This window comes from Colobus angolensis, unplaced genomic scaffold, assembly GCF_000951035.1.
Source record: "Colobus angolensis palliatus isolate OR3802 unplaced genomic scaffold, Cang.pa_1.0 Scaffold463, whole genome shotgun sequence".
In the NCBI taxonomy this organism is placed as follows: Eukaryota; Metazoa; Chordata; class Mammalia; order Primates; family Cercopithecidae; genus Colobus; species Colobus angolensis.
The window spans coordinates 817,209-844,535 of NW_012118077.1; the positions used below are offsets into that span (position 1 = coordinate 817,209).

A 27,327-nucleotide genomic window follows, 5' to 3' on the forward strand; every position below is an offset into this window, starting at 1 on the left:
TTCAAGAGGCCCAAACGTAATTATAGGCCAAAATACTTTAATTGGTGTTTGGGAGAGAACAAACTTGGTTTTTGACATCTGTTAACACTTGTTTTTTAATCCTTGTGTAGAATTAAGGCTTTGGTAAAGCATGTAAGGTTGGGATGGAGTGGGGATTAGGGAGGGACTGTCCCAGTGGACTACGCAACCATCTATTGTTTTTGTCCTTTGGAAAATCGATGACTCTGTACTAGGAAAGTTCCAATGATTTCTGCAGGCCACCTAAGCACTCTGAGTGGGCCACAAGGTACCCTATCACAATGGGTCTATAACAGTTTGGTGTGATAGCCCAGTAGCCATCTTGGCTCTGAAAATTCACCCTTCATGTTTCCCTAGCCAAGTCAATGGTGTCCCAAGCCCTCCTTCTTCCAATCTAGACCCACAGGTTCAGAGTTGGCACACACTAGCGCAAAGTATCAGACCAAGTCTTAAAAGACTCTGTAAATGTACCTACAACAGTCGCCATCCTCTGGCAGAGCAGGCTACATACTAAAATCAGCAGCTAAGGGGAGTCAAGACATGAAAATTAACTCTCTCTCTCTCCTCCCCCCTCCCATGTACACTGAAAACTAAAGAAACATTGAAGAGATTAGAGTGCAAGCTCATTTATGCTTGCCTCAATTTCCCTCCTTTTCCATTTCCTTTTGGACTTAAAAAACATGTCTTTCACTGTGTTACTGAGTTAAGAAAATAGCAAAGTGATTCAATAGGAAAGCGATTCTCTGCTGAAATAAGTGCTACTACACCTATGAATCATATGAATCTTCCAACTCCCCTTTCCCATTGACTGTCTTTGAAAAATGCACTCAAAAAGCAGCAAGCAGGGGGAGAAAATAGCCGATGACATTTCTGAAGTACATCTGCATCAAGAAGTTGATGACAGACAAAGGGATACGTTGCAGAACATTTATAAAGCCTCCCAAATTCAATCTATTACCTTTTTCCTACCTTCAGGCTTCTCCCAAATGAATACAAAGCCTTTGACTAAGAGAGAAAAGTCTCATTGTAGAGATTCAAATCCCACCTATGTCTAAGGAGTTATGAGAGTCAGTCTGTCAGACACAAGACTTCCCAGGCACTGGGTGATAGAAAAACCCTGTGAAATGTACTTTACGTTCATGAGAAAAAGCCCTACCATACATCAGAATAAGAAAAGGAACCTGGGAGGCTGCAAATTACCCTTTGTCAGCCACAGTATCTTAAGAGAAACAGCTGTTTGCAGAATGACTTGCTTCTTCAAATACATATGGAGTTAGAGAGAAAAAAAAAAACCCTAAATATCCTCTCTCAAATACAATTATAACTGGATTATTTTTCAAATACATAATCTCACTGATCTGCTAGACTGCCAACAGTTAAAAGTTACATGTTAAATCAAGGCACCCAACAGATGATTTGTTCTATGAAGAAAAATGTTGTTACTCCATTTTAATTATCATGTATTAAATGAAAGAATTCTGATGATAGTGCCCCACTGTAACATACTTACATGCATAGACATGGCTTCTCAGAGGAAGTAACAGTGATTTCAGAATTACAAATCATATGTACCAATTTGGCTAGTTCCTGCAAGCATCACAGATTTATTAAAGCTAGGAAAAAACTGAGTCAAGATCAACATACAATGAGTTATTAGCCAGATATCAGCATTCTACTGGCAAATTTCCCACTTTCTTCCTCTTAGAATTCTGTCTTTACAAAAATGGATAATCTGCATCATTTTCTCCTCCAAATAATGTATCATCTATAAATATTGATATAAATGCACAAAGAGCAGCCTTAAAATTCTGCATATAACTTTTAAGTTAAATGTGAGATGCAGGCAAGAAATTTAGAGGGAAAAGTCTTTGATAAACCATTTCTTAAATATAATGAAGGCAAAATTAATGAGGCTGAACGTCGACCCCTATGGAGAGGGCCAGCCAAGTACCCCCTACCACTGCAGCCAGCACTGTACCCACCTTCTTCATGCTGTTCCAACTCTGTTTTCTTGACACATCCCATACACACATACACAGGGCAATGACTTTGGTGCAAACCAGATAATAAGTTTGAATAGACGAGAAGCTGGGGGGAGAGCAGAAGAATTTTCTTGCCTATCTGCCTCCAGAGAACTTTTACATTTTGATCTCCCAATGACAAAGGGAGTACTGGGCTCAACAATCACACTTTTGTTCTGAAATAGCCCACTAAGATCATTTGATTCCCAGGAGGGAAACAGTTTAGGGCTGAATCGGATTGTAGGGAACATCTTGTGCCCCTTTATCTTACAGAGAATGTGAAGGCCAAAGGGGTGAGGTGACTTGTCCTGATTCATAAGCAGCTCAGTAAGCACATAAGCCAAGTTTCCAGACTTTCACTACCCAATATGGATTCTCAGTTCAAATGACTTTTCCTCTGTAAAGATTTTCCTGGAACCATCTCTCCACTCCTGCCTCCATTTATCTCTCCCTTTTTTGTGCTTCCAACTGCACCTTGTACTCAGTTTTATCGTAGCTCTTATCGCTGTGTATGTCGATAAATTGTTTGCATGCTTGTCTCCTCTATTAGACTTTGAGTATGTATAGCGGCAGAACTACATCTTCCTCCACTTTCAATCTCCAGGGATGTGTGTGTGTGCCTGATGAATAGTCGCCCCGCCATACACGTTTGTTGAACTTTGTGAGAATAATTTTATAGGGCATAACACTAAGTCTGCATTAGAAGCCTAAGTGCTTCTCTTGTTATTTTTCTTTCACAAGTTCTTTCTTCTCCCTCCAAGAAGAGAACAATAGTCAACACATGACTGAGGCTGCTCCTGGTTGTCTGTTCCAAATGAACCGTTATTCTATTCAGGTCCAGAAAATAGCTAGTTCCTAACTTTTTTTTTTTTCCTATGAATATAGACCCTGAGGAATATGTGACCATTACAGCTGAAACATCCTGATAATTTAGTATAACTTAACCAGTAGTGACATGAATCCATGAGGCCCACAGACACAAACTCTGGTCTGATTCCAAGGGGTCTCTGGCCACAAAAACCCTCAGGATATAGGGCCCCACCGGACGAATAAAGGAGCCAGCAGCAGATCCATATCTAATCAGCACCTGGGCCTGCCCAGGAGGGCCCTGCATTTCCAGGGTCAGTTTAGAAAAAAACTGCGTTCTCCAACTGCCCCACCCCCATCCTGAATTTCTCTGAACAAGCCGCAAGTCAAATTCCCTGAAGCTACTAAGACAAAGGTGGCTTTAGGAAAATCACAGCAGGTGGGGCCTTCTTGTGGCTCTCTAATGCATATGCCTTCTTACAAGAAAAATGTTTGCTGCTTTACTTCATGACCCACGCTTAGCTTTGTTTACATTAAACATTTATTTTCAAATGATCATGAGCTTGATCTTTTTCTTAGAAACTTTTTGAACAGCAAATAACACTAAAAATCCCAGAAGCTGTTCACAGTGAAAGCAAGCCTGCCTCACTAATAACCCAAATCTACTTCCTGCCCTATTCCACCCCACTTACACACTTTTTACCTTGGTTCTCATCGAATACCGTCCATAGCTGTAGAAAAATATTAACTGAATGGTCAATAATAAGCTCATCAAAAATGCATCATCTATTTACAAACCAGCCAACCAGAATAAAATTAAAACCCAAACACAACGAAGCACATTGGTACCAAGTTATCAAAAGTCAGAAGGCATTCCTGATGCAAAGTATTCCTAGACGCTGTCTTTAGAGCAGCTGATAGCTGCCAACATAAACTGTCATCAAGAATGGAAAAAAAGGGAGAGAAAAAGTAATGGTACTGAATTTGTTACTCCAAGAAATAAAACACACATAAAATCATATAATTTCAAACATCTCCTTCTACACAGACTTCATTAAGAACATAAAGGGGTGCTTCTCTCTGACCCATTAGTCAAATCTCCTGGTCCTAGGCTTCTTTATCTCCTTTTTCTGGACACCCCATCCACTCACTTGCCACAACGATTTCGAAGTCAGGACAAAGAGGGTACCAGCTGCTTGCCCCCTTTATTCCCCAGCTAGGGCTTCTGCTTAGGATCCTCTCTAGAGATGCTAGGTTTATCAAATAAATATGCAGGACTCCCAGGTAAATTTGAATTTCAGATAAACAGTGAATTTTTTTTTTTTTTTTTTTCATTTGTAATATCTAGTGTATATATGTACATTTTTAGTAGAAGTATGCCCCATACAATATGTTATCTGGCAGCCCTCTCCCGCTCTGTTCTTCTGCCTTGATGACTTGAGCTCAATAAAGGCAAATCCTTGAAAACCCATTTTACCTCTTTACCTTAAGATTCTTAGCAGCCCTCTACATGGAATCAGCCCAGGCTCTCCCAGGCCTTCATTTGCCCAGAGTAAAGTAGAAGGCACTCTCAGCCCCAGCTTACCTGATCAGCTGCAAGGAAATTTAAGGAAGTTGACTGTTGGAGACAGCAATTTTTGATCCATAGCTCCTCCCACCAAAAGCTTCACACGGCTCGCTACCCTGGCAGCCACTCCACCTTCCCACCCACCGGTGGCGCAACAGTATATTTAAATACCCTCGATGTCCCCTGGAGCTCCCCCTTTAGGCTAGGATGAAGAGGGGGATGGTGTGTGACCAACACCTGCCTAACCCATAACTCCGATTTTACAGAACAGATTTTTGAGTATATGAAGTGTTACATAAAGATGAGGCTTTTAAGTTTTTTAAGATTTTTATTTGTGTGTGCAGAGGTGAGGGGTGGTTAATCTTTTTTTTTTTTTTTTTCCTTCAGCCCTGTCTTTGGAATACTCAAATTTGAGTAAAAGTCAATCATTAAAGTGCAGGGAAATAACTGCTTAGCATCGTGTTTCTATATGCACACATAAGCGCTATAAAGGTACAGATTCACAGCATGCAGATGAATAGCCATTATTTGCATAGATATCTTTTTCAGTCAATACTTGATTACTCACATTAAAAGAGAGCGCAAAGTAGAGAGGTATGGCTAATTCTAATGAACCAAATAATATATTCAAGAAAAATGGCAATCCATAATAGCCTCACATTACAATCGTGAACATTTAAGCAATTGCCAGACACAGTCCTGAATTTATTTTTTCATTAAGAATGCAGACTCTTTCATTGGAATGATCAAAGATTAAGAATTAGTAAGGTCAGAAGTAGTAAAATTGTACTGCTCTGGGGAAGTTTATATGTTTATGGACATATCATAGAAAGATCAAATAGTAAAGCTGGAAAGGCTCTTAGAGATCATTTAGTCCAGCATTTGCCAGAGTGTGTACCACAGACAACTAATACCAAGAGAGGAACCTCAAATGCTGGGTTCACTGGTCAATTAGGTATAAGAAATGTCACTTTATATTCCTCTCTTGTAGGCTGACAATACACAAGAGTATGATAAAGGCTCTCACATGTCCTAAAGTAAAGAAACCTGGTTACCTTTGTTAACCCAGCATTTCCCAACATTGTTTAACTCACAAACCATCCCCCCTTTTTTCAACATATTACCGTTAACATCTCTCTTTAGTACACCCTTAGGAAAATACTGATCTAATCCAACTTCCTCATTCTAAAGGTAAAGAAACTAAAGCTTAAACCAAGTTGTATGGTGTTTTACAGGTCAAGTTAGTTTTCCTTCGTATTTTCATTTTGATTTCTCTCTTAAATAGAAAAACAGAGTGAACTCCTCAAAAATGGCTCTTCTGTTGAAATGCCATTTTTGCCCACCCCTGATCTCCCAAGAGCTAACAAGATGGATATTTTCCTATTATTTCAAAGTAACATCCCACAATCATCTTCCCAACACCCCTTTTTCAAAGCTGTAAGTTTCGTCAGATCTTTCCAAATGGTTGCCGTGGGTTCTTCTTTCATTTGAAGGCTTTAGTCAAGGAACTTCTGAAATAAGAACGTCAAGCCTTCTCTGCCTAACTGGCTTTCCTACATTGTGACTTCTGCCCCTTGAAACCATGCTAATTATTTTAGGCTTTCCATGACTTAAGGGTCTCAAGTGAGTTTTCGCTGTCTTGAAACCTGGGAAGTCAGAAGGTATTGGGCAATCTCCTCACCTCCAAATGGTTTTAGTTTTGCACCAATCTTAAACCTTGGGGTTTCCACTTGGCAAAATTAAATTTCCTGTCTCTAAGTAAAATGAAAAGTTTCAAAGAAGAATTTAATTTGCAAAAATATCTTACAAATTTATGAAGAGTATAAGGTGAGAAAGGCACTGATTATTGTTCAGATTTAAACAATTTATCTTTGCAGGGCTCAATGTGCTGCTCAGAATAAATTAAATAATTATGTCTTTATAGCCAGCCACATATCTCTCCACTCAAACTTTATTTAAAGGGTAGATATAGCTATTGATTTACCTCTGCATTTTGAAATTAGCAGTACAAAGATGAAAATCAGTTCCTCTTTTGTTAAACATGAATCTTCTTTCAGATAAAGAAATGTAAAACATGGTATCAAAATGATTGTTTGCAGGGTGAATTAGTCTGTGTGAAATTATGTTTCAATCCCCCAATGCGGTCAAATGTCTCCACTTTATAATAAGCATTTTCCTCACACTCCTACCCTACTACCAACCTAACACCAAAAATGGAATTTCCATGCAGAAAGTTTTTACTTGGTGACATGGACTGCCATTAAAATACTTTTGAGGCATGGACTAAGTTTATATTTTGTTAGGGAAAGTATACATTTCATCACCAAAAGTTCTACTGAAACCTTTGTGCCAAGTTGTTATTAAAATTGTAGGAAAGTAGGCAACTGTTGGTGAGAATGTAAATTAGCACAGCCACTGAAAAAAAAAAAAAAAAAAAAACAGTATGACGGTTCTCCAAAAAACTAAAAATAGAACTATGATACGATCCAGCAATCCCACTGCTAGGTATCTGTCCTAAAGAAAGGAAAACAGTATTTCAAAGAGATGCACCCCTGTGTTTATTACAGCATTATTCACAATGACCCAGATATGGAATCAATTTAAGTTTCCATCAACGGAAGAATGGATAAAGAACATGTGGTACATATACACAATTGATTATTGAACCATAAAGAAGAACAAAATCCTGTCATTTGCAACAGCATGATTGGAACTGGAGAACATTATGTTAAGTGAAATACGCCAGGCACAGAAAGATCAATACTGCTCATATGCGAGAGAAAAAAACAAAACAAAAAAACACTGAACCCATAGAGATAGAGAGTGGAATGATCTTGTTGCCAGAGGCTAGAAAGGGTAGTTAGCAAGGGCTTATAAGGAGGGGATGGTTAATGGGTACAAAATACAGTTAGATAAAAGGAATAAGGTCTAGTATTCAGTAGCACAATAGGGTGACTACAGTTAATAACAATTTATTGTATATTTTAAAATAACTAAAAGAGTAGGATTGGAATGTTCCTAACACAAAGAAATGATAAAGGTTTGAGGTGATAGATATCCCAATTACCCTGATTTGATCATTACACATTGTATGCCTGTATCAAAATATCACATGAATCTCACAAATATGCACAACTATTATGTTCCCATAATAATTACTAATTAAAAATAAAACACAATTGTATGTGGTTTAGAGTACCAGGCATATGCCCAGGGAAAATTCCAGACTCTAAATGTATCATGTATTTAAGTGGCATTTTTAGCCAAGTGATTCTTTTAAAAAGTGTCTGAAAATTAGGCCAACTTACTGTTTATTTTTGTTCTACAGACATGAAAACAAGGTATTGATACAAATGCTTTCTCTTCTAAAAATAAAGATCTATTCTGCCTGGCATGAATATCTACCAAGTATGTTAAGTTTCATCCAAAATGTAACTTTCATTTGGGATGAAATGTTTCAGATATGTGAACACAGTTGACAAAGCTCTAAAGAAACTGCTGAGATTACTTTATTTTTCTTTTTCTTTCTCTCTCTCTCTTTCATATATGTGTGTGTCTTAAAATGCTCCTCTCACAGTCTAATTTAGTAAATACTGCAACCTTAATTAAGCTCACCTTCTGCTTCCAGTGAGCAGTTAATATTTAATGATGATGAAACTGTTCCCAGTATTTAAAGAACTAAACAAGGCCCTCCACAAACAATGTAACTAGAAATGGGGTTAAAGAAAATAGTGATAAAGGGAGGCTTTTTGCTTTAAAATAAATCAATGCCTCAACCATAAATGTCTCATGGTCTTACAGAGAAGAAGTTGAAATATGACCACTGCCAAAGGATGCATATCTCCACACCCAAAACAAGAAAAAAATAAAGCAAAGAACAGAGTTAATTAGTTAGCTTCAAAATCTATGAACTGTACTCCCTTAGTCAATTTAAACAGCTGGAATAAGACTTATTAAAAGAGTAGTATATGTCTAAGGATGTAGTGTTCATTAAAAATGTGCATCCTTTATATTAAGCACAAAAAGATTTCTGGGGTCATTCAGGCCATGGTGATATTCTAGTCACTGCCTTTTAATTAGCAGAATCCTTATTTTGGTGAGGAAAAATAAATAAAATAAATCTACTCTAGCTCCATTGTGCTTTTCCTCAAAATCAAGATAAAATTAGAAAACCTCAGAAAACATGTCTTTCTGAAAAAAAAGTCAGTTTATGTCTGTTATATAAGGTAAATCAAATTCCATTCTCAAAGATTTTGACAAAGTGGATAGAACGAAAGAAACTACGTAGTGTAAAACATCAGTGTGCTAATCTTTTACACTCATCTTTCTACTAAAGATAACTAGTCTATTAATTTGGTTTTACATTGTTTCATGTTTTGCATTGACTTGGTATACTAGACTCTTGCATATAAGGTCAAATGACCCTTTTGATGTTAACTAATTCAGATCACTTATGAATAAGCTGCAGATATTTGTATATACAGCTTTAGCTCATGTTACTTGGCATGAGACAATTGTTGATACACATTTAGACACCAGGTTGAGGCCCCTGTAAAATTATATTTTCTATTAATATCATGAAAGTAGTCATAAAACATAAACTAATTTTAAAAACAAAACGTCATAAAAAAGCAAAACTAATTTGAGAGATTTTTAGAATACTGTAAACTGGTTTCAATTTTTTCACACCATGTCTACCTGAATATTAATGGCTAACTTTATTGTGGATTTACCACATGCCAGGCATTGTTCAAAGTACTTTATATGCATTATCTCATTTAATCTTCACAATTGAGGAAACGGGGGCACTGAGAAGTGAAAAAGCATGCTCAAGCTGACATAACTAATAAGTAGCAGAGCTGGGATTTGAACCCGTGTGCTCTGTGTCCAGAGCTCATACTCAATCAGGATACTTTGCTTCATAATACTGTGATAGTTCTAAATAGAGGAATGAGCTGGTTCAAATATTTATACTGTCTAGGCCACCACTTACCCTCTAAGATTATAACAAAGACTGCATATCAACTGGCTGTTAGGTATGTCAAGACACTAGTTACTAGCCCAAATTTATGGCAAATTTATTTTGTTCAAAACCCAGGGATCTTGAATGACTTGAGAATGAATAAGACAAGGCAACTGAGGTGCGTGTATGTGGTTGTTTTGTTTTGTTTGTTTTTTGTTTTTTTTAGATAGGGTTTCACTCTGTTGCCCAGGCTGGAGTGCAGTGGCACCATCACAGCTCAATGTAACCTCAACTTCCCCAGGCTGAGGTAATCCTCCCACCTCAGTGTCCCGAGTAGCTGGGACTACAGGTGCACATCACCACGCCCAGGTAATTTTTGTATTTTTTGTAACGACGGGGTTTACCCATGTTGGTCTAGAACTCCTGGGCTCAAGCAATCCACCTGCCTCAGCCTCTCAAAGTGCTAGGGATTATAGGCGAGGGCCACTGCACCTGGCCCTAGGTAATCAAATGTTAGAAATAGCCTTCCATAATTCCTGAAGCAGAACAATTAGCATAAACATGTTATCTGTTAACACAGCTTTTTAGTAAATGTTTGCACAGTAGCATTTTGCTAGTTGGTTTGGAAGAAGCAATGTCCAATTATCAGGAGTTGGGTCATGAGGGCTTAAGCATAAATGGCCGTGAGTTGACAGAAGTAACAGTCTAGCAATATCCCATGGAGACTGAGAACCGATGGAAGTAGGTCTCAATGAAAGAGGTGGTCTGTGAACTTCATGACTATCATCACCACCCTAAGAGAAGAATCTTTTAAAAACACCATAGTGCCGTTCAGAAGCAAGTTTACTCAGATGACAAGTGAGTGCTGTAGGTTTGACACTATCACAAAGCAGAGAAAGTCTCCAAATGATGAGAAAAGATCAACCTTAACACAAAATGGTACAAAGTGTTCTTCTGAAGCATTTCATTCCCGTAAGGACAAAGGCAAATGAGAACGCACATGAACTGCACACACCATTTCACAAAAGACTACCCCACCGAAAGCTCAGTTTCAGAGGAGGTTTTAGTTAAATGACTGTAAAGTAGATATATTTTGAGATACTGCAAAGTGGAGGTGATGATCTGTGGGCCTAGGCACTAGGGTTTGACTTTTTCAGTGCTTCAAATGTACAAGTTTTTTTCTTTCTTTTCTTTTCTTTATTGGCAACTTATTTTTGGTTAAGCAAACATTATTCACAAAATAAAACTAAAGGGTTTCAAACACAAATTAATATGTGGCTACATCATGTAAACATGCCAATAAGATAAACATACCAATTCTATTCTGTGATTTATCACTTAGGTTTCTCCACAGCTTTTTAAAATGAAGGGTTATAGACATTTTGATGATGACAGTAGATAATCTGCCTGTTATATAAAAAGTGAGCTGGGTGCGGTGGCTCACGCCTGTAATCCTAGCACTTTGGGAGGCTGAGAGGCTGAGGTGGAGGATTGCTTGAGCACAGGAGTTCGAGACCAGCCTGGGCAACATGGTGAAATTCCATCTCTACTAAAAACAAATATACACACACACACACACATTAGCTGGGTGTGGTGGCACATGCCTGCTGTCCTAGCTACTCGGGAGGCTGAGGTGAGAGGATCACCTGAGCCCAGGAGGTTGAGGCTGCAGTGAGTCATTGTTACCAGGTATCCTTGTTCTTAGAGCTTCCAAGATGGTGGTGGGCCACTTCCAAGATGGTGGCAAGCCTCTTATTCTCTGACTTGGGGTTCTTGGCCTCATGGATTCCAAGGAATGGAATCTTGGGCCATGTGGTGAGTATTATAGCTCTAATAGAAGCCGTGGATCATGGAAGAGAACCTCGAAACCCAGCGACTAGTTCAGCTTGATTAGGACGAACCTGAGCACTTAGCCATGCAGGAACAATGGCAAGCCTTTAGCCCGACTGGGAGAGGCAATGGGTGCCTCGCTGGACCAGGAGTGCAGTGGACACTCTGCTGGATCTGGAGGGGTGGAAGTCAGCATTGGGTCTGCGGCGGCGGGTCTGCAATGGCAGCAAACAACAGTGGTAGATGACGAGTGAAAGCTCAGCTCAAGCCATAACAAACATGGACCAGAAGAGTGTGCAGTACCAAGATTTATTAGAGTGAAAACAGAGCTCCCATAAAATGGGAGGGGACCCAAAGGGGGTTGCTGTTGCCAGCTGGAATGCCTGGGTTTATATCCCGATCATTGTCCCTCCCCCTGTGCTCTCAGGCGATAGATGATTGGCTATTTCTTTACCTCCTGTTTTTGCCTAATTAGCATTTTAGTGAGCTCTCTTTACTACCTGATTGATTAGGTGTGAGCTAAGTTGCAAGCCCCCTGTTTAAAGGTGGATGTGGTCATCTTCTCAGCTAAGCTTAAGGATTCTTAGTTGGCCTAGGAAATCCAGCTAGTCCTGTCTCTCACCATGATCTTGCCACTGCACTCCAGCCTGGGCAACAGAGTGAGACCGTGTCTCAAAAAAAAAAAAAAAAAAAAAAAGGTGACTAGACAACTGAGGATGTAGAATCCAAAAGTATACTAATACTTCTAAAGACAAGATAATAGGGAAAATAATAACAACAACAAATAAATCCACTGTTACGTGAATCAACTCTTTTGGAAGCAGGTCACAGGCTGTTCATACTCTGTCCTCTGATGTATTTGTTCCCAAGAAGAAATGAATTTAAGTTTTAATGGGAATACAGTATTTTATTAGAAAGAGTACTAAGCTGAGATTCAAGTGGCCTTAATTCTAATTACTTTTAGATCATCAGTAAATTATTTTCCAATTGTGCTAGCTTCTCTAGAAATAATTTCTGCCCCTACATACTTTCTAGGTGCTTTGAAAGAATAAAGGAACAAAGTAAAATTTAGTATGTTTTGGAAGTAAAATCAGTACAAAATGTAAAAAATATATTTTTCTTTATTAGTTCTTTACAACAGAACTAAAATATTTCCCGAGAATTAAGTATAATAACTTTGACAGATTATAACTACTTTAAATCATTTTACTTCCCTAAAAGAGGTAATATATTATCATAGAGTAATTACCAATTATATGAGTAATATAAATTACTATGTGCCTAGGGAGGGAATTTGTATATGTATAATGTTAGGAAACTGAGGACACTTCCTTATTAGAAATGGATATTATTGTCAAACAGTTGCTGTTCCCACAACTTAGTAGTATTCTAGGTGGAAAGGCAGAGGATAAAGAAGCATATCCAAGTTTTAATTTCATCCTCATAAATAACTAAAAGGAGAAAAGAATTATTGTTCCTTTTCAAATGGTAATAAGCCAGTGCCTACTTAGGAGACTAGTTTATCTAGTCAAGAGACACTCTTTTACCATCACAAGCTTCTTTAAGATTTAGCGTAACGAACATCCACTTTAAAATCATAATGAATAAAACATTCAAAGCCATTTGTATTATATAAAAAAGCATGGAGCATCACACTCTAGTTGGTACTATTTTTATTCTAATTTGGCCATGGGTACTGTTATATTTTACTTATAACATATATTAAAATGATAACAAGAAACCAGGCAAGTCACTTTTTCCTGGTAAGTTAGAAAGACAAAGTCAAATAAGAGACTATAAAAGATGTTAATGGTGCTTAAAATATTTTTAAAAAATTGTAGCAAAGTGATTTTAAACATCATTTAAATAAATTGGTAAAATAATAAAATCGAATCTCGTTAGAAAACTGTTTATAGATGTTTGAGCCAATTTTTCATTTTTCTGATTTTTCATTTTAATAGGCTAACCTTATGGAAGTGAATATTGACTCATATAAATGTGAAATGTCTGAATATACTGTGTGTGTGTGTGTGTGTGTGTATATACATACACACACCCTTTTGTTCTCACAGTTGCTACATACGAAAATTTGAAGGTCCACATGTGGCAGCTAGCAACACCTACAATACACCTTTTGGGGTACAAAAAAGTCACTAATCCTTTCAAAGGGTTATAAATAGGCAAATAATTAAAATAACTTCATTTCTTTTGGGTTCCACACATTTAGACATCAGCATGATTCTTGCCCAATTACCTGTTATATAATATTCCATAAGTTTCTCTATGCTCCACAAAGACAGGGTTCTATGATCAAAGGATTTAGAGAAATTCTTGGGTTAAACAGAACTAAACTGCACTAACACGCAGTTAACAGAACTAAACTGTCTTTCATGCAATACTTCTCTGAGCCTTTTATCAGCTAAAAAGCAATGTGATGCTCCTTGGAGGGAAAATATAATAGGTCTCCGAAAGAAACATTAGTTTTCCAGAATACACATCATTTCCCTTCCAACAGATCTGAATATATATCAAGAAAGGGCCGTTGAACAAGTGGTGAGGAAGGAAGAGGCATTGGAGGAACAACACAGAGTCCTGAGAATTATGAAGCTTTGAAACATCATCCTTAATTGACACCCTGCTAAACCAATTATCGTTTTCTCTAAACTAATGGTTCCCAAACTTCAGCGTTTGCCACAATTACCAGGAGAGTTTCTTGAAACAGAAAGTGTCAGGCCTCCCCACAGAGTTTCTGATTCAGTAGGTGTGGGTGAGGTGAGAATTTACATTTCTAAATGCATCCAGGTGAAGTTGATGTTGCTAGTCCATCTGCCACACTTTTGAGAACACCTGCTCTAAGGGAATATTGTCCTATCTGACAATGGATTTAGTTATTTGCTAAGCATTTTCTTATGGCACTGATAATTCAGTTTCCAAAAGGTCATACTGAAGGAATCTGGACACCTTAATTCTACATCTCTGACATCAGTAATGATGTTAGCAGCCACGTAAAAGAAGGCCGGTCTAGGTCATGAAGAAGGATTGGCCTTCTCAAAATCTATTCTACTACTCCTGGGAAACACATTCATTTTCTGTTTACAAAGTAGGGCTACTAGTTATGATGGTAAGTATGTATATGAGAGCTCTGTGTTGTATGTTGCTTACATTTGCTCTATAAACATTTCCAGAGTGTTTTCTAAATGTTTGCTATGTACTCAAATTTGAACGAATAAAGGATTCTTGAAAAACTGCCCCTCAGCTCTCCAATAAACTCACACCTTTACTCACTACAGAAATCTCAATCATTTGAGAACATTACCCCTTCTCCTCACCCCTAAAAAAAAGATACCTAGAAAAAAGACAAGCTAAAAGGAGGAAAATACTTTCCACATCGATTAGGCAAACAATGTAATGCTGACCACAGCATTTCAGCACAGACGATCAAAAGCTTAAGTATCAATAGATTACTAAACTTCAAAACAAGCACTGAATACAAGTTCATCAATTGCACCCTGCAGCGAGGAAGTAAGGAAAAAACACATCTCATACAACCCTTTCTACTTTTTTCCTAATGAAAAAAAGTGAACATCTAAGGAGTGTCAAGTATTTGTTATTTATTCCTTTCTGTTTTACAAGTAGCCCCAGCTGCATTTGGTTTACTTCTGAGTATCACTGGAAGCCCATTTTAAACTGAGGCCCCCAGTTAACCATACTGGAATTCCTGGAATACATTAACATGTCCAAATGAAAATCACTCAGATAGCCTTACAAGCTGCAAATAAGAAATGCAGAAATGGAATTAGCCCCTTCTCTTGTTGACTTGCTCTCTTACCACTTAGACAATTACATTCTTCCCAAAAGGCTTCAAAATGACCTTCAAGAAAGATATTTTTGCAGTAAGATTATTACAGTAACTGTAAAGACTAATATAATGGGGAAGGTGGAACAATGGAGATAATTGTATCAAAAACTTCAAAATTCTAGACTAAGGTTAATTGCTGCAGCTAAAACCTCAAAATTCTAGAGTAAGTTTAATTGCTGCAGCTGGGCCCAAAACATAGCTGTGAGCTTTCTGGCAACCACAGTAAATAGGAAAATGTACTGAATTGCATTTGCTCCTGTAGTCTGATAAAAGAAGGCATACTGTTTAATACCTCTCTTGCATAAAAGTAAAAACTTGTGCTAGATACTGTGGAAGAAATGAAAAAGATTATGCCATGGAAACTGCCCACAAGGAGTTTACAAATCTTCTCTCTCCCATAACTACAGAGGCATGAGTAGTTGTGCTGGCGGGGGACCTAGGACTTGACGCCTGCTTGGAGGTTGTGAACAGTAGGGAGATCAAAGGTAACTAGTGGTGCATGTTTAGTGGTGCTGTTGAAAATGAGGAAGAGCAAGTTCCATGGGGAGAATGAGACTTCTCTGGGCCATAATTAATCACAGCTATTCATTTTTGCTTCAACGAAAGCAGAGGAGTTTATAATGAAAAATATGTGATAAAAATGGCAGAAATAATTCTCTCTTGGGCGTGGAGGAATCCTACTCTCTTATATTACCCTCTTTTCGTGAGTATGTTACTCTATTCATTACACTTTCCTTATGTTTTTGTTACAAATACATTATTATTGGAGCTGAAGTATTTCAGAATGAAAAGCCTTTCTCAATGGGTGTCTCCTAATTGCTTTCTTTCTTCACTCACTCCTTCCCTCCTTTCCTCCTTCCTTCTTTCCTTCTGTTTTTTTTTTTTTTTTTTTTTAATCTCTGACTTGGAAGCAATGCCACTTTTTAAAGGTATTTCTTTAGTCGGACAATAGGAAAATCTGGGGAGAAATAAGTGAAACATGTTTAAATGTTTTATCATTTCAAAGATGAGTAAATGTCACATGCCACTAAAGTGAGGCCTCAAGAATTTGGAAAAAGGGGGAGACAGTCTTGGTTCTGTTTTATCTGTCAGTTGCCTATTAAAATATGCAAGTCACAATTATGGAAATCATTGCCAAATGTTGACACCAGCTGAATGCTGCTAAATATTTAAAAATCATTTTAAGGTTTTTTGTTGTTGTTGTTGAAACACTTTTCTCAAATGTTCCAGACACCTTGCCTGTTTTTGAAAGCAGAGTCAGTTGTCCAAACCTGAATCATATCTTGGTTACTAAGGATTGCACCAAGACCTAAGGATCGCCTGTTCAGAAAACCAGCAATCACTATCCAGGAATGGAGATGAACATGGAGAAAGTCTAAGAGACTGGGCTGACTATGCAAACTCCAAGATACAGTACATGAGCCTAGAGATCCTTTCTTAAACTTCCATGTTGAAATTACTTTCTTATTATTTCTCCCATTTCTTTTAAAAGCATATTGCTTGGACTAAATTACAGTTATTGTGGGGTTTTTTAAGTGTTAATTCATGGGCTCTCTCTATTATAATATTTCTTTGTCTTTCTATGTTCAAACTTTTTGGACTTTGAAAATGTCATTGTATATTTAGAACAAGAGTTCTTTAATAAACTTTAAATATATATTTTTTTGAACTAGGCAGTCACCTTTTTCACAAAATCCCTTTTTGAAGATTATGAGCTCATACTTGATTCAGAATCACCTTATTAGCACTCATTATGCTTCCAAGAATACCTTGATTTGCAAGCTACCCATCTGCTGTAAAATTCAACTTTAAACATTTTAAGACAAAAAAATGCTAGACTATTACTACATAATCACACTGATTATTTTAAAAATAACACTTAACAATGGCCACTAAGTAATTTTTTTTAAAAAATCCATATATAAGGTAAAAGCATGCAAAATGTAACAGTTGGGGAGTATCCAACAGCATTTAGCCAAATATCATTTCTATAATGCTAAGGGATGGAATTAAATTTGCAAATATCAGCAATCTGTAGGCCATCAAATCTAGGTTAAAATCTGGTTGAGTGAGGAAAGTTGGCACATGGGTGTATACAATTTTCATCTATATTTGAGTAAAAACTGAACTGGGAGTGAAATTACAACTGTAGGTGAAGAGATCTCTGTGTACCTCTCAGTTGAGCCCATATTTATTCTCCCTCTCTCAAAGTGTTTCAACAATCTCATGTTTCATTCAACAAATATTTTTCCAAGTCCTAACATGTACTAGGCACAAAAGATATGATGGTGGACAAGATAGCATCTAATGCAAAACAAAACAAAAAGTATGGCAGACTTTCACTGCAACTTCAAAGAAATCTGATGTTAAGATGAGCACAAGGTCAGTAGGCTGGAGGGAAATATCCACTCCTTTCTACTTAACCATGTAGGATTCATCTGCATCTCAATTCCATCACTAGTTTTTCCTTCCCACCATGACCACCTAATTCAAAACCTTAGTATTTCATACCTTCAATACTTCAACAGCTTTCTAAGAGGTACTTCCTCCTGTCAGTCTTTTTTTTCTATCATTTTTTTTGCACAAGCTGATAGTGTCATTTCTCATGCTTCAGCCATTCTGACTTAACATTTGACTCCCCAAACATATCACAGTTTTCCCCTTCTATCTTTGCTCAGGTTATCCCTTCTGCCTGGAATACCTTCCTATTCCTTCTTCAAAGAACACCTCAAACAGTGTCTCTCCCATGACTGCATCTTTAGCCACCACTGCTGGATATAATCCCAGTCCCTACCTGTGTCCTTGGACTGTTTTAGCTGTTAGTTTGTATCTGGCTTATGGCATATAACACAAGCAACCTCTTACTAAAAGGTCAGGCAAGAACCACGTCTTTCCTAACTTTGTATTCTCCACATTACTGAGCCCAATGCCTAACAAGTAAGAGATTGCAATAAATGTTTGTTGAATGAATCATTTCTTTGGGGAATTGAATGTACATACAATTCTTAATGGATTTAACAGGACTTTCAGAATTAAATAACCCCTGACATTTATAAAAATCCTTCTAGGAAACCACAACCAAATAGTCTTATAAATTCAGTGCTGCTGCTTGCTCTCATATGAAGAGAAACAGAGGTAGTAGGATTCCCATGACTTGCTCAAGGCCACATAAGGAGCCCTTGTTAGAACTGTTATGTGTGACAAAGCAGCATTTTCAGTGTTTATGCCACTTGCTGATAGAACGTTTCATTTCAGATATTTTCAGTGGTTACATCTAGGGTTCACCCAAGAAAAAGGCATTTTCCAAAACTACTTATCAGGCTCCTTTGAAAAATGAGACAATATTCCAAAGTCAAATTCTTCCTACAGTGGGGTGCTGGGAGATTAAGGATGGCTATGGTTTTAAAAAATGTTTAGTAACACTGAAGTTAAGACTGAATTTGTTTCTATATAGAACACTTTTTTTGGTTAGTAAAAAAAAGTAACATAACCAGGAAATTGCAGAAACTCTAGAAATTACATTTTTATAAAAGCTGGAAAAAATTAAGTTTGTAAAGTGGAACGACTCCTAGGATAGGTATTTGTGAAATATTTAAAACAAGAACACAGAGTACATGGAGCTATTAAAAATCCTCAAATTATTACTTCAGTTTCACTATCTTTCACAAATAGGTGGATGAACAAAGATATTAAGACAGTGTGACAATGTGGTCTTAAAACAATGTGGTTTTTTAAAAATGAGACCTCTAAAAAGTATTTGGAGCTAAGAGATTATTGATACTACAGTGTCATCTACTCACTGTCTATAAAAGATGGTTAAAGAGTTTAAAGTCACAGAAAAAGGTTTTCTGTTTGTATTTTTGCATGCTAAGACAGAAATTAGAACATTACTACCATTCAGTTAGTTAGCTAACAAATCATGGCTGATACATAGGACATGTCTTGGTTTTTGTCATATTTAATGGAATTAAAGGGAATTTGTCATCTGAAATACATTTATATTACTGTGGACTTTACATTTTCAAATTTTTGTACAGTTTTCAATGTGGAAACTGCCTTCACTGTCCACTATCTACTCATAAGAATATAGGTAGAAGCAAAGCCTAATTTATTTTTTACCAATTTCCAGTGGGTTAAAAAAATTTGAGCTTCAACAGAAAAAAAAACGTATTTATGATAGACAAAAATCCAATTTAAGGCATACATTTAAATGCCTATGACTGAGTTATGGCTGCAAAACTGTTTCTAACAGATAGATTCTATAGCCATATCTACTTAACTAAATAACAGATTAGACATGACATTAAGCAATTTTACATAAACTCATCATAAACAAGATACTGAAAAATGATTTACTCTATCTCTAGATACAACATGATTCAATTCAAATACTGGAGATCATTTAGAAAATAAAAGGATGAAAAACAAATGGAATTGTTTACTGACTTCAAAGAAAACAGTATCAAGAAAGATGGCAAAAAATGTGAGACAAACTTGTAATGACATCTAGCAGTAAAACTTGACCCTGGGGTGAAAATTGAAGGCACAGAAATAAAAACATTGAAAACCCAAGCAGGACTGCAAATCTGGATTAGACATCAAAAATTAAAAAAAAAAAACCCATAAATTTAAGAAACTGAAGACCAATTATGCAGCAGAATAAACACTGAAGAAGAAAAAAAGAGTATTTAGAGAAAATAGCAGACAGCTCAGATTCCTCTGGAATATATAACCCCATAAGTCAGGGACCAAGTGACACACTGAGATAGAGGAAAACAAAGGTCACCCCAAAGATGGTACATGCAGAAAGGTCATCTGCAAGGGCAAAAAGAACAGTAAGTAAACAATGTTCTATGAATAACGTCATGTTCCTAGAAGAACTAATTGCTATTTCCAGATGCACAGAAGTACCTTGTATACACATTTCAAAAAAATCTGATATGGAGAAAAAGACTCCATTTCAGCTATGCTACATGAAGAGATTATTTACTAACCAAGTAGGATCAGATGTATATTACCCTAACATCTAAGAGTTTCTTCTAGACAAAATAGTTGACATAAAATAGTTTTCAAATTTCAAATTTCCAAATCTCTCCTACTTAATGGAGCTCCTATAGCAAAGGGTCAGTATTAACGGTATCATCAAATACTGGTTGGGGAATACATGCCTGGCCCTAGCCCAAGTCTTTTCTCACTAGATGCCCAATTACAACTTGGCCAGGAAGAAATGATTTTGAGCTATGATCCCATAAAACAACACTTTAAATAAGTTGGATTAGATTCTAAATTATTGTACAAAATACTTGACCCATAATAAGGCTGAATTGCTACTGCAGTATTTCAGCTGATCTATGACAGGTTTCTTCCTCGTTGGCCAGGGCATCGTACTAATGAGAATATAACAGAATCAGACATCAGTGAGTTTTATGCAGTGAAGATGTGATACGCAGCCACAGTTATAATCCCCAGTTCTGGTCAGCAAACTCAACAATGCGGTGTTTGGGGAGAAGGATGGACAAGGGAGCAGAGACAGCTCAATGTTCTGATATTCATCAATTAAGTGAAATTTAGTACCACAGAGTTAGGTAACTTTGTCTAAAAATTCTTCTCTTCTGCCCTATTTTCAAAACAAGTTATCCAAGTAATTGTCCATGAACTAAATATGAAGATTAATAAAGTCTTAATCTAAATTATCATGAATCAGAAACAATAAAAGAGGGAGGGATTAGCAAAGGAAAAGTTGGCTCTCCACCCCTCACTTTGCACTTTTAAGTGCAAAAAGTAAAGAAGAGCCACAAAACTTCACAGACAGTCCCAATGTCCTGTGGGGCAGCATGACTGTGATAAGAGCTGGATGCTTTTGGTTTACTAAAGCAATAGACTAATTGATGTTTTCTCCATTTCCTTCTCCTCCATAGGAAAGAAGACCGAATAATGATTGGAAGAACGCTGGAGTCATCAAGCTCTTTTGATAATTGCATATGTGAACTAGGTCAAGTAACTCTCCCTCAACGGATCGCCAGTTTACCCAACTGTAAATGGCAACAATTTTGAACTGAACATTCTTCCTTCTACAGCCAAAATTATTCATTTGCTAGGTTTGTGAAGTGCTTTTATATGTATGAGTGCTTTCTTAACTGTTAAGTTATCTGAGTCATCAAGCTTTTGTCGGGGGCGGGCAATCTCATGATCAGTCATGACATGGATTTTAGAGTTTTCTCATCCCCATACTCAAAGTTTTTTTTTAAGAATAAAAATGAAAAGAAACAATACCCGACAATATTTCTGAGCCTCAAAGGACAGACTAAAAAAGCTAACTTTTAAATAACTTCTTTTTGAAATAATTTTGAACTTACAAAAAAAAATCGCAAAAATGATACCTAGAGTCCCTGTATACCCTTCACCCAGAATTCCCCTACTGTTAAAAACTTACATAACCATAACACAATTACCAAAACCAGGACATTAACACTGGTACAAGAGACCTTATTTGAATGTCAACAATTTTCTTCCTAATGTTCTTCTGTTCTAGGATCCAATCCAGGTTCCCACATGGCATATATTCCTCACTTCTCCTTAGTCTCCTCCAATCTATGACACTTTCTCAGTCTTTCCTTGTCTTTCATGACCATGACACTTTGGATGAGTACTGGTCATTTATTCTGTAAAATGCCTCTCACTTTGTGTTTGTTGAATGTTTTCTCATGATTATATGAAAACCATGTCTTTTTGGCAGGAACATCACAGAAATGATGTGTATTCTATCTAAGGGTAGGTGATATTGCTATATCTTATCACTCATTATGTTAACTTTAAACACCTGGTTAAAGTGGCATCTGCTGGGTTTCTCCACTGTAAAGTGACTATTTTCCCTTTATTTATTTATTTTAGAAACAGGGTCTTGCTGTGCTGCCCAGGCTGGAGTGCAGTGGCACAATCACTGCTCACTGCAGCCTCAATCTCCCAGGCTCAAGCGATCCTCTGCTTCAGCCTCCTGAGTACCTGGGACTACAGGCATGCACCATTATGCCCAGTTAATTTTTTAAAAAATGTTTTGTATAGACAGGGTCTTGCTATATTGCCCAGGCTGGTCTCAAACTCCTGGCCTCAAGAGATCCTCCCACCTTGGCCTCCAAAGTGCTGGGATTAAAGGCATGAGCCAGTCACCATGCCTGGTCTATTTTTCACTTTTAATTGATAAATATCCTGGGAGAAATACTTTGGGACAATGCAAATATCCTCTTTCTCCTCCAACTTTTACCCACTGATTTCAGCATGTATCAGTGGATCTTGCCTGCAACCACTATTACCATGGCATTTGCCTACTAGTGATTTTGTGTTTCCTTCATTTGTTCTCCATTTATTAATTGGAATTCTTCTGTAAGGAGGAGTTGTCCCTTCTCCCCAACTTATCCATTTATTCTTTTTTTTTTTTTGTAAACTATGGACTCACGGGCATCTATTTTATTCTATGGGCTATAATTCAATACTATCATCATTTAGTTTCTTTCCCAAGTTATTCCAATTTCAGTCATTGGGAGCTCCTTCAGATTGGCTACTGTGCTCTCTTTCATGCCCCCACCCTTTTTCTAGCACTTTCTTATATTCTTACACCAAAAGACATTACAGCCTCATCTTTTATTTTCCCTGCTTCTGTCCAGAATCAGCCATTATTCCAAAGATCCCTAGTTCCGTTATTGGAGAATGATATTAGACACAAAGATGTGGGTGCTAGGTATGCTTATTGCTGTTGGGGTGTTAATTGCTTCTAGGTCCTCCCTAGACAGAGCTGGGAAATGAAAGCGTACATAATAACCCATGCATACACATAGATCAATATCTATTCCTGTATCTATCTGTATACATACTCATGTGTCCTTTCTAATCCACACCACAGCATTCATCCTAACCTTCCCCTTTTAACTTTTTTTCTCTGACAGTGAGAAAACAGGCTCTCATTTTCTACTCTATATACATTTATTTGTTCAACCTCAGTATCCACATACTTACATATGCCTGTGAGGAACAGATTTACTAACTAGAATCCTGTATTTGTGTGCAATTCTTTTTATCTTTATTATAAATATAGCACCTCCAGGCTTCTATTTATTAGTGTCAGCATGACAAAGCTTTTCCCATCTTTTACAATTAATATTTTAAACTTAAAAAAAGCAAGGAGGAAAACAGTATGCTACTATTTGTGTAAAAATGGAAAATAAATATGGATATATTTGCTCATATGTGTGTGTGTGTGTGTGTGTATATATATATATAATATCTATGGGAGAGGGAAAACCAAAATATCAGTTTGGAGGTCAACTGATTAACTGGGAAAAAGAGACGAGGAGAAAAGTTCACTGCATACTCTATTACCGTTGAATTTTCTTAAACTTTCTCATTGAGTATAATTCACAAATCATAAAACTCACCCTTTTAAAGTGTACACATCAGCAGTTTTTAACGCATTTATATACAAAGTTGTGTAACTATCACCACTATCTAGTTCCAAGACATTTTCATCATCCGTACAAAAAAAAAACCTTGTACCCATTAGCAGTTAATTCCCATACCCCTCATCCCTTGCTCACCCATCTACTGCCCTTCACAAGACCCTGGCAACCACTAATCTGCTTTCTGTCTCTGTGGATTTGCCAACTCTTGATGTTTCATATAAATGCAATAACACAATATGTGACCTTTTATGTCTGGCTTCTTTCACTTAACATCATGTTTTTAAGGTTCATCCATGTTGTAGCATGGATCAGTACTTTGTTCCTTTTTGTGGCTGAGTAATATTCCATTGTATGTATATACCACATTTTGTTGATGTAGTCATCAGTTGATGACTGTTTTTATAAATTTTTGAATTATGACAATATCCATTCAAAAATTAAACTTTAAAAAAATAGAAACAAAATGAACAAGCCCTTCTCATAAAAAAACATAAAAATGTAAAAAAAAGAATCAAGCAAATAATGTACAAAAAATAATAATGTACAGAAAAGCTTCTTTGACATTTGCCAGGACTCACAGACTCAAAGCAACTTACACAGCATGGAATACAGAGGAAAAGTAACAGGAAAACTAAATGTATCACTAGAGTCAAGAGAAGCCCAGCACAAGCTTCCAATGTTCTTTCTAATTTGAAGCCACACGCACAAGGACTCTCTCTCTCTAGTAACAAACTACAGAGGCATGTATGGAATGTCTCCATCCTGGGAAGCCCAGTTCTAGTCTCAAGGTCTGAGGTGCAGATGGGCCCTGATCACATATGCACAGCCTGCTACCAACTGGCCATGGCAACTGTAATCCAGGACCCTAACAATGAATCAGTCATCAATCTTGATCTTGAGCAAAGCAACCCTGACAAGTTGTTATGTCATGGTCCATTGTTCCAGGTGTATACAACACAATAACCAATCAGTGACAAAATGAATGGTGGCCACATTCCCAGGGGATAGTTAAGGTTTCCCTTGGAGACATGCAAAGAGTAAGCCACCAAACCTGCTATGTTAACTCTTTCCTCACATGAGATTTCTTTATTGATAATCCCCCATCACTGGGGTATGAACTCTAGTTGATGTACAAGTCATAGAAAGAAGGGAGTGAAGAATAGGGATTGGGCACTGTTTGACTTCTACTTTACCTATAAACAGGAGTTATTTGTCTTCGTGGAAATTATTCTCTTTTCCATTTAAAAAATATAAAGAATAGACACCTCTGCTTTGTGTGGGCTTGCTTTCCCCCGATTATGTCAATCTTTCAAGCTCTTGGAACAGAATCCAAAGTCCTCAGTAGGATACACAGAGCCCCACCTGATCTCCCCACCCCCAGGACCTCTCTGCCCTCATCTCCCACTGCCCTCCCCCTTCACCGCTCTCCTCCAGCCACACTGGTGACCTTGAGTTTCCTCACACACACCAGGCCGCCACCAGCTTCAGGGCCTAAGCTGTCGCCATTCTCCTTGCCTGGAGTGTTCTTAGAAATCCTCTTCACTGTCCCCTCATCTCCTGCATGCCTCTCCTCAAAGGTTACCTCATTGGAGGCCTCCTGATCACTATATATAAAACAGTAGCCCCTGTCATTCTCTGCACCCTTTCCTCACACCTGACAATATATTGTTATCCTGAATATTTAATTATTTTTTACCTGCTCCTCCTCCAACTCCCAATGAGAATGTCTGTACCATGGAGACAGGGACTGTTTCTGGTTCATGGCTAAGTCCCAAGGCCGTGAACCAGAAGGGGACAGCTGTCACACTCTGCAGGAGTGTATGATAGGCACACATATATCACACCACTTCTAGGACTTCTCACTCTCCAGTGTTCTGTCTTTCCGGTGACTTGTTGCTGCTATTTTCTCTGTCACGCTCTTGGTCCATTTTCCCTTGCTCTCTTTCTTGATTGACCATAATTACAGAAGTACATTACCAATCACTTCTAAGATGGACACTTGTTCACTTTTTAACATCTAGGATATTGGGATGCCCATTATGATCAATGGCATATTGTAGGGGATGATGAATAAATGGGAGACACAGTTAACAGTTTTTACAAAAGAAAAACTGGTCATGTTTACAGTGGAGAAACCCAGTAGATGACACCTTAACCAAGTGATTAAAGTTAACATAATGAATAAGATATATCAACATCACATACCCTCATATGTCACGCACATCATTTCTGTGTGTGGGTTTCTTTTTTATTTGCCAAAACCACATGACCTCAGTCTAATCATGAGAAAACATTAAATAAGCACAAAGTAAGATGTATTTTACAGAATAACTGACCAGTATTCATCCTCAGTGTCATGGTCATGAAAGACAAGGAAAGACTGAGAAAGTGTCACAGGTTGGAGGAGATTAAGGAGATATGAGGAATAAATGCCACATGGGATCCTAGATTGGATCCCGGAACAGAAAACTAACATTAGGAAGAAAATTGGTGACATTCAAATAAGTTCTCTAGTTTACTTAAGAATCTTGTACCAGTGATAATTCCCTGGTTTTGATAACTGTGCAATGCATGGCATGTAAGTTGTTGACATTAGGAGAATCTGGATAAAAAGTATACAGGAGTTTTCTGTATTACTTTTGTAACTTTTCTGTAAGCCTAAAATTATTAATTTTTCAAAATAAAATGTTTAAAGGTGAGGCTGAACTATCAATATGTATTTGTTTGGGTACCATTAGGTTGGTGCAGAAGTAATTGCAGTTTTTGCCATTGCTTTCATGGCAAAAAACACAATTACTTCCGCACCAACCTATAATTACAATTCTATTTTCCTTTCAAAAGAGGTTTTTGAAATGTTCAAAATAGCATTGACTTTTACCAGTCAAAGATACTTCCTTTTAAAGATTAGCATCATAGAAAATAGAGATCCTTAAATAAAATGTTATTTTCCTTGACTCTCAGGATGACAGGTGCTGCTTATGTGTCTTTATAGTGTAGACAGACCTCTCTGATGGAGCTGATAAATGGTGCTAAGTCTTGCATAATCCAGTGACCCTTGGGATTGCGTTGCTAGGAGTCTAGTTTCTGGTAAACTTTCCCTTAGCAAATAGGGATAAGTAAGTATTCAGTCAAAAATAGTCAAATTTTAAACTAATGAAAACTGCTGTGACTAGTGGTGCTATTACAGAATATACTGGTAACTCAGGTCAGTTTGACCTACAAGGATAGATTCATATCCATATGCTTATACAACAGGTTTCACTTGTCAAAATATTATTTTTCTTGTGATCATATGTGCTTTTGAAGACACGGGATGTGACTGTTTTATGTGCATTCCTCACCCAGTTTCCATTTTTTAAGGAATGTATATAGGTTAGCTTGAGTATCCTCTAACTATGTCTGCTGCTATGGCCTTTACCAGGAAATTCGTGGCACAAAACTACCCAAAGTGGTAAGAGAGGTGGGCAGATGTGATGGGTGTTGATCTGTCATAATGAAATAATGACAACATTTATATCCTTCCTCGATAAAAAGTGACTGATAACACATTGCTTCAAGTATAGAGGAAAAGGTTCTAGACATCATGATATTGCTGAAGCAGAATAACTTGGCTATGAAAACAATCACAAAGATTGATTTCGTTTTAAAAATGATGACTCTTCGTTAAATCCAAGGAACATTCACTAAAAACACCAACCTAGATCAATAGCAAACTGTAATATCAAGAAATTGGCATAGAATGGATTAAGTAATACTTAAAGAGAACTTTGGAGACAGATTATGCCCAGTCCACAAGGCAACGGAGTCAA

The 27,327-nt window shown here is 37.3% G+C and overlaps 1 protein-coding gene across 4 annotated transcripts in view; it reads right to left on the reverse strand.

Annotated features, from left to right (window-relative positions):
* Positions 1-27,327, reverse strand: part of MBNL3 (muscleblind-like splicing regulator 3) — a 111,821-nt gene that overhangs the window by 30,559 nt on the left and 53,935 nt on the right. The window contains exon 1 of one of the 4 annotated variants that reach the window (XM_011958254.1): positions 4,432-4,451. The exons of the other annotated variants lie outside the window; for them this stretch is intronic. The gene's annotated coding sequence lies outside the window, so the exon portion shown is untranslated. Of the gene's footprint in view, positions 1-4,431; positions 4,452-27,327 lie in introns of those variants that run through there. 4 annotated transcript variants of the gene reach the window in all.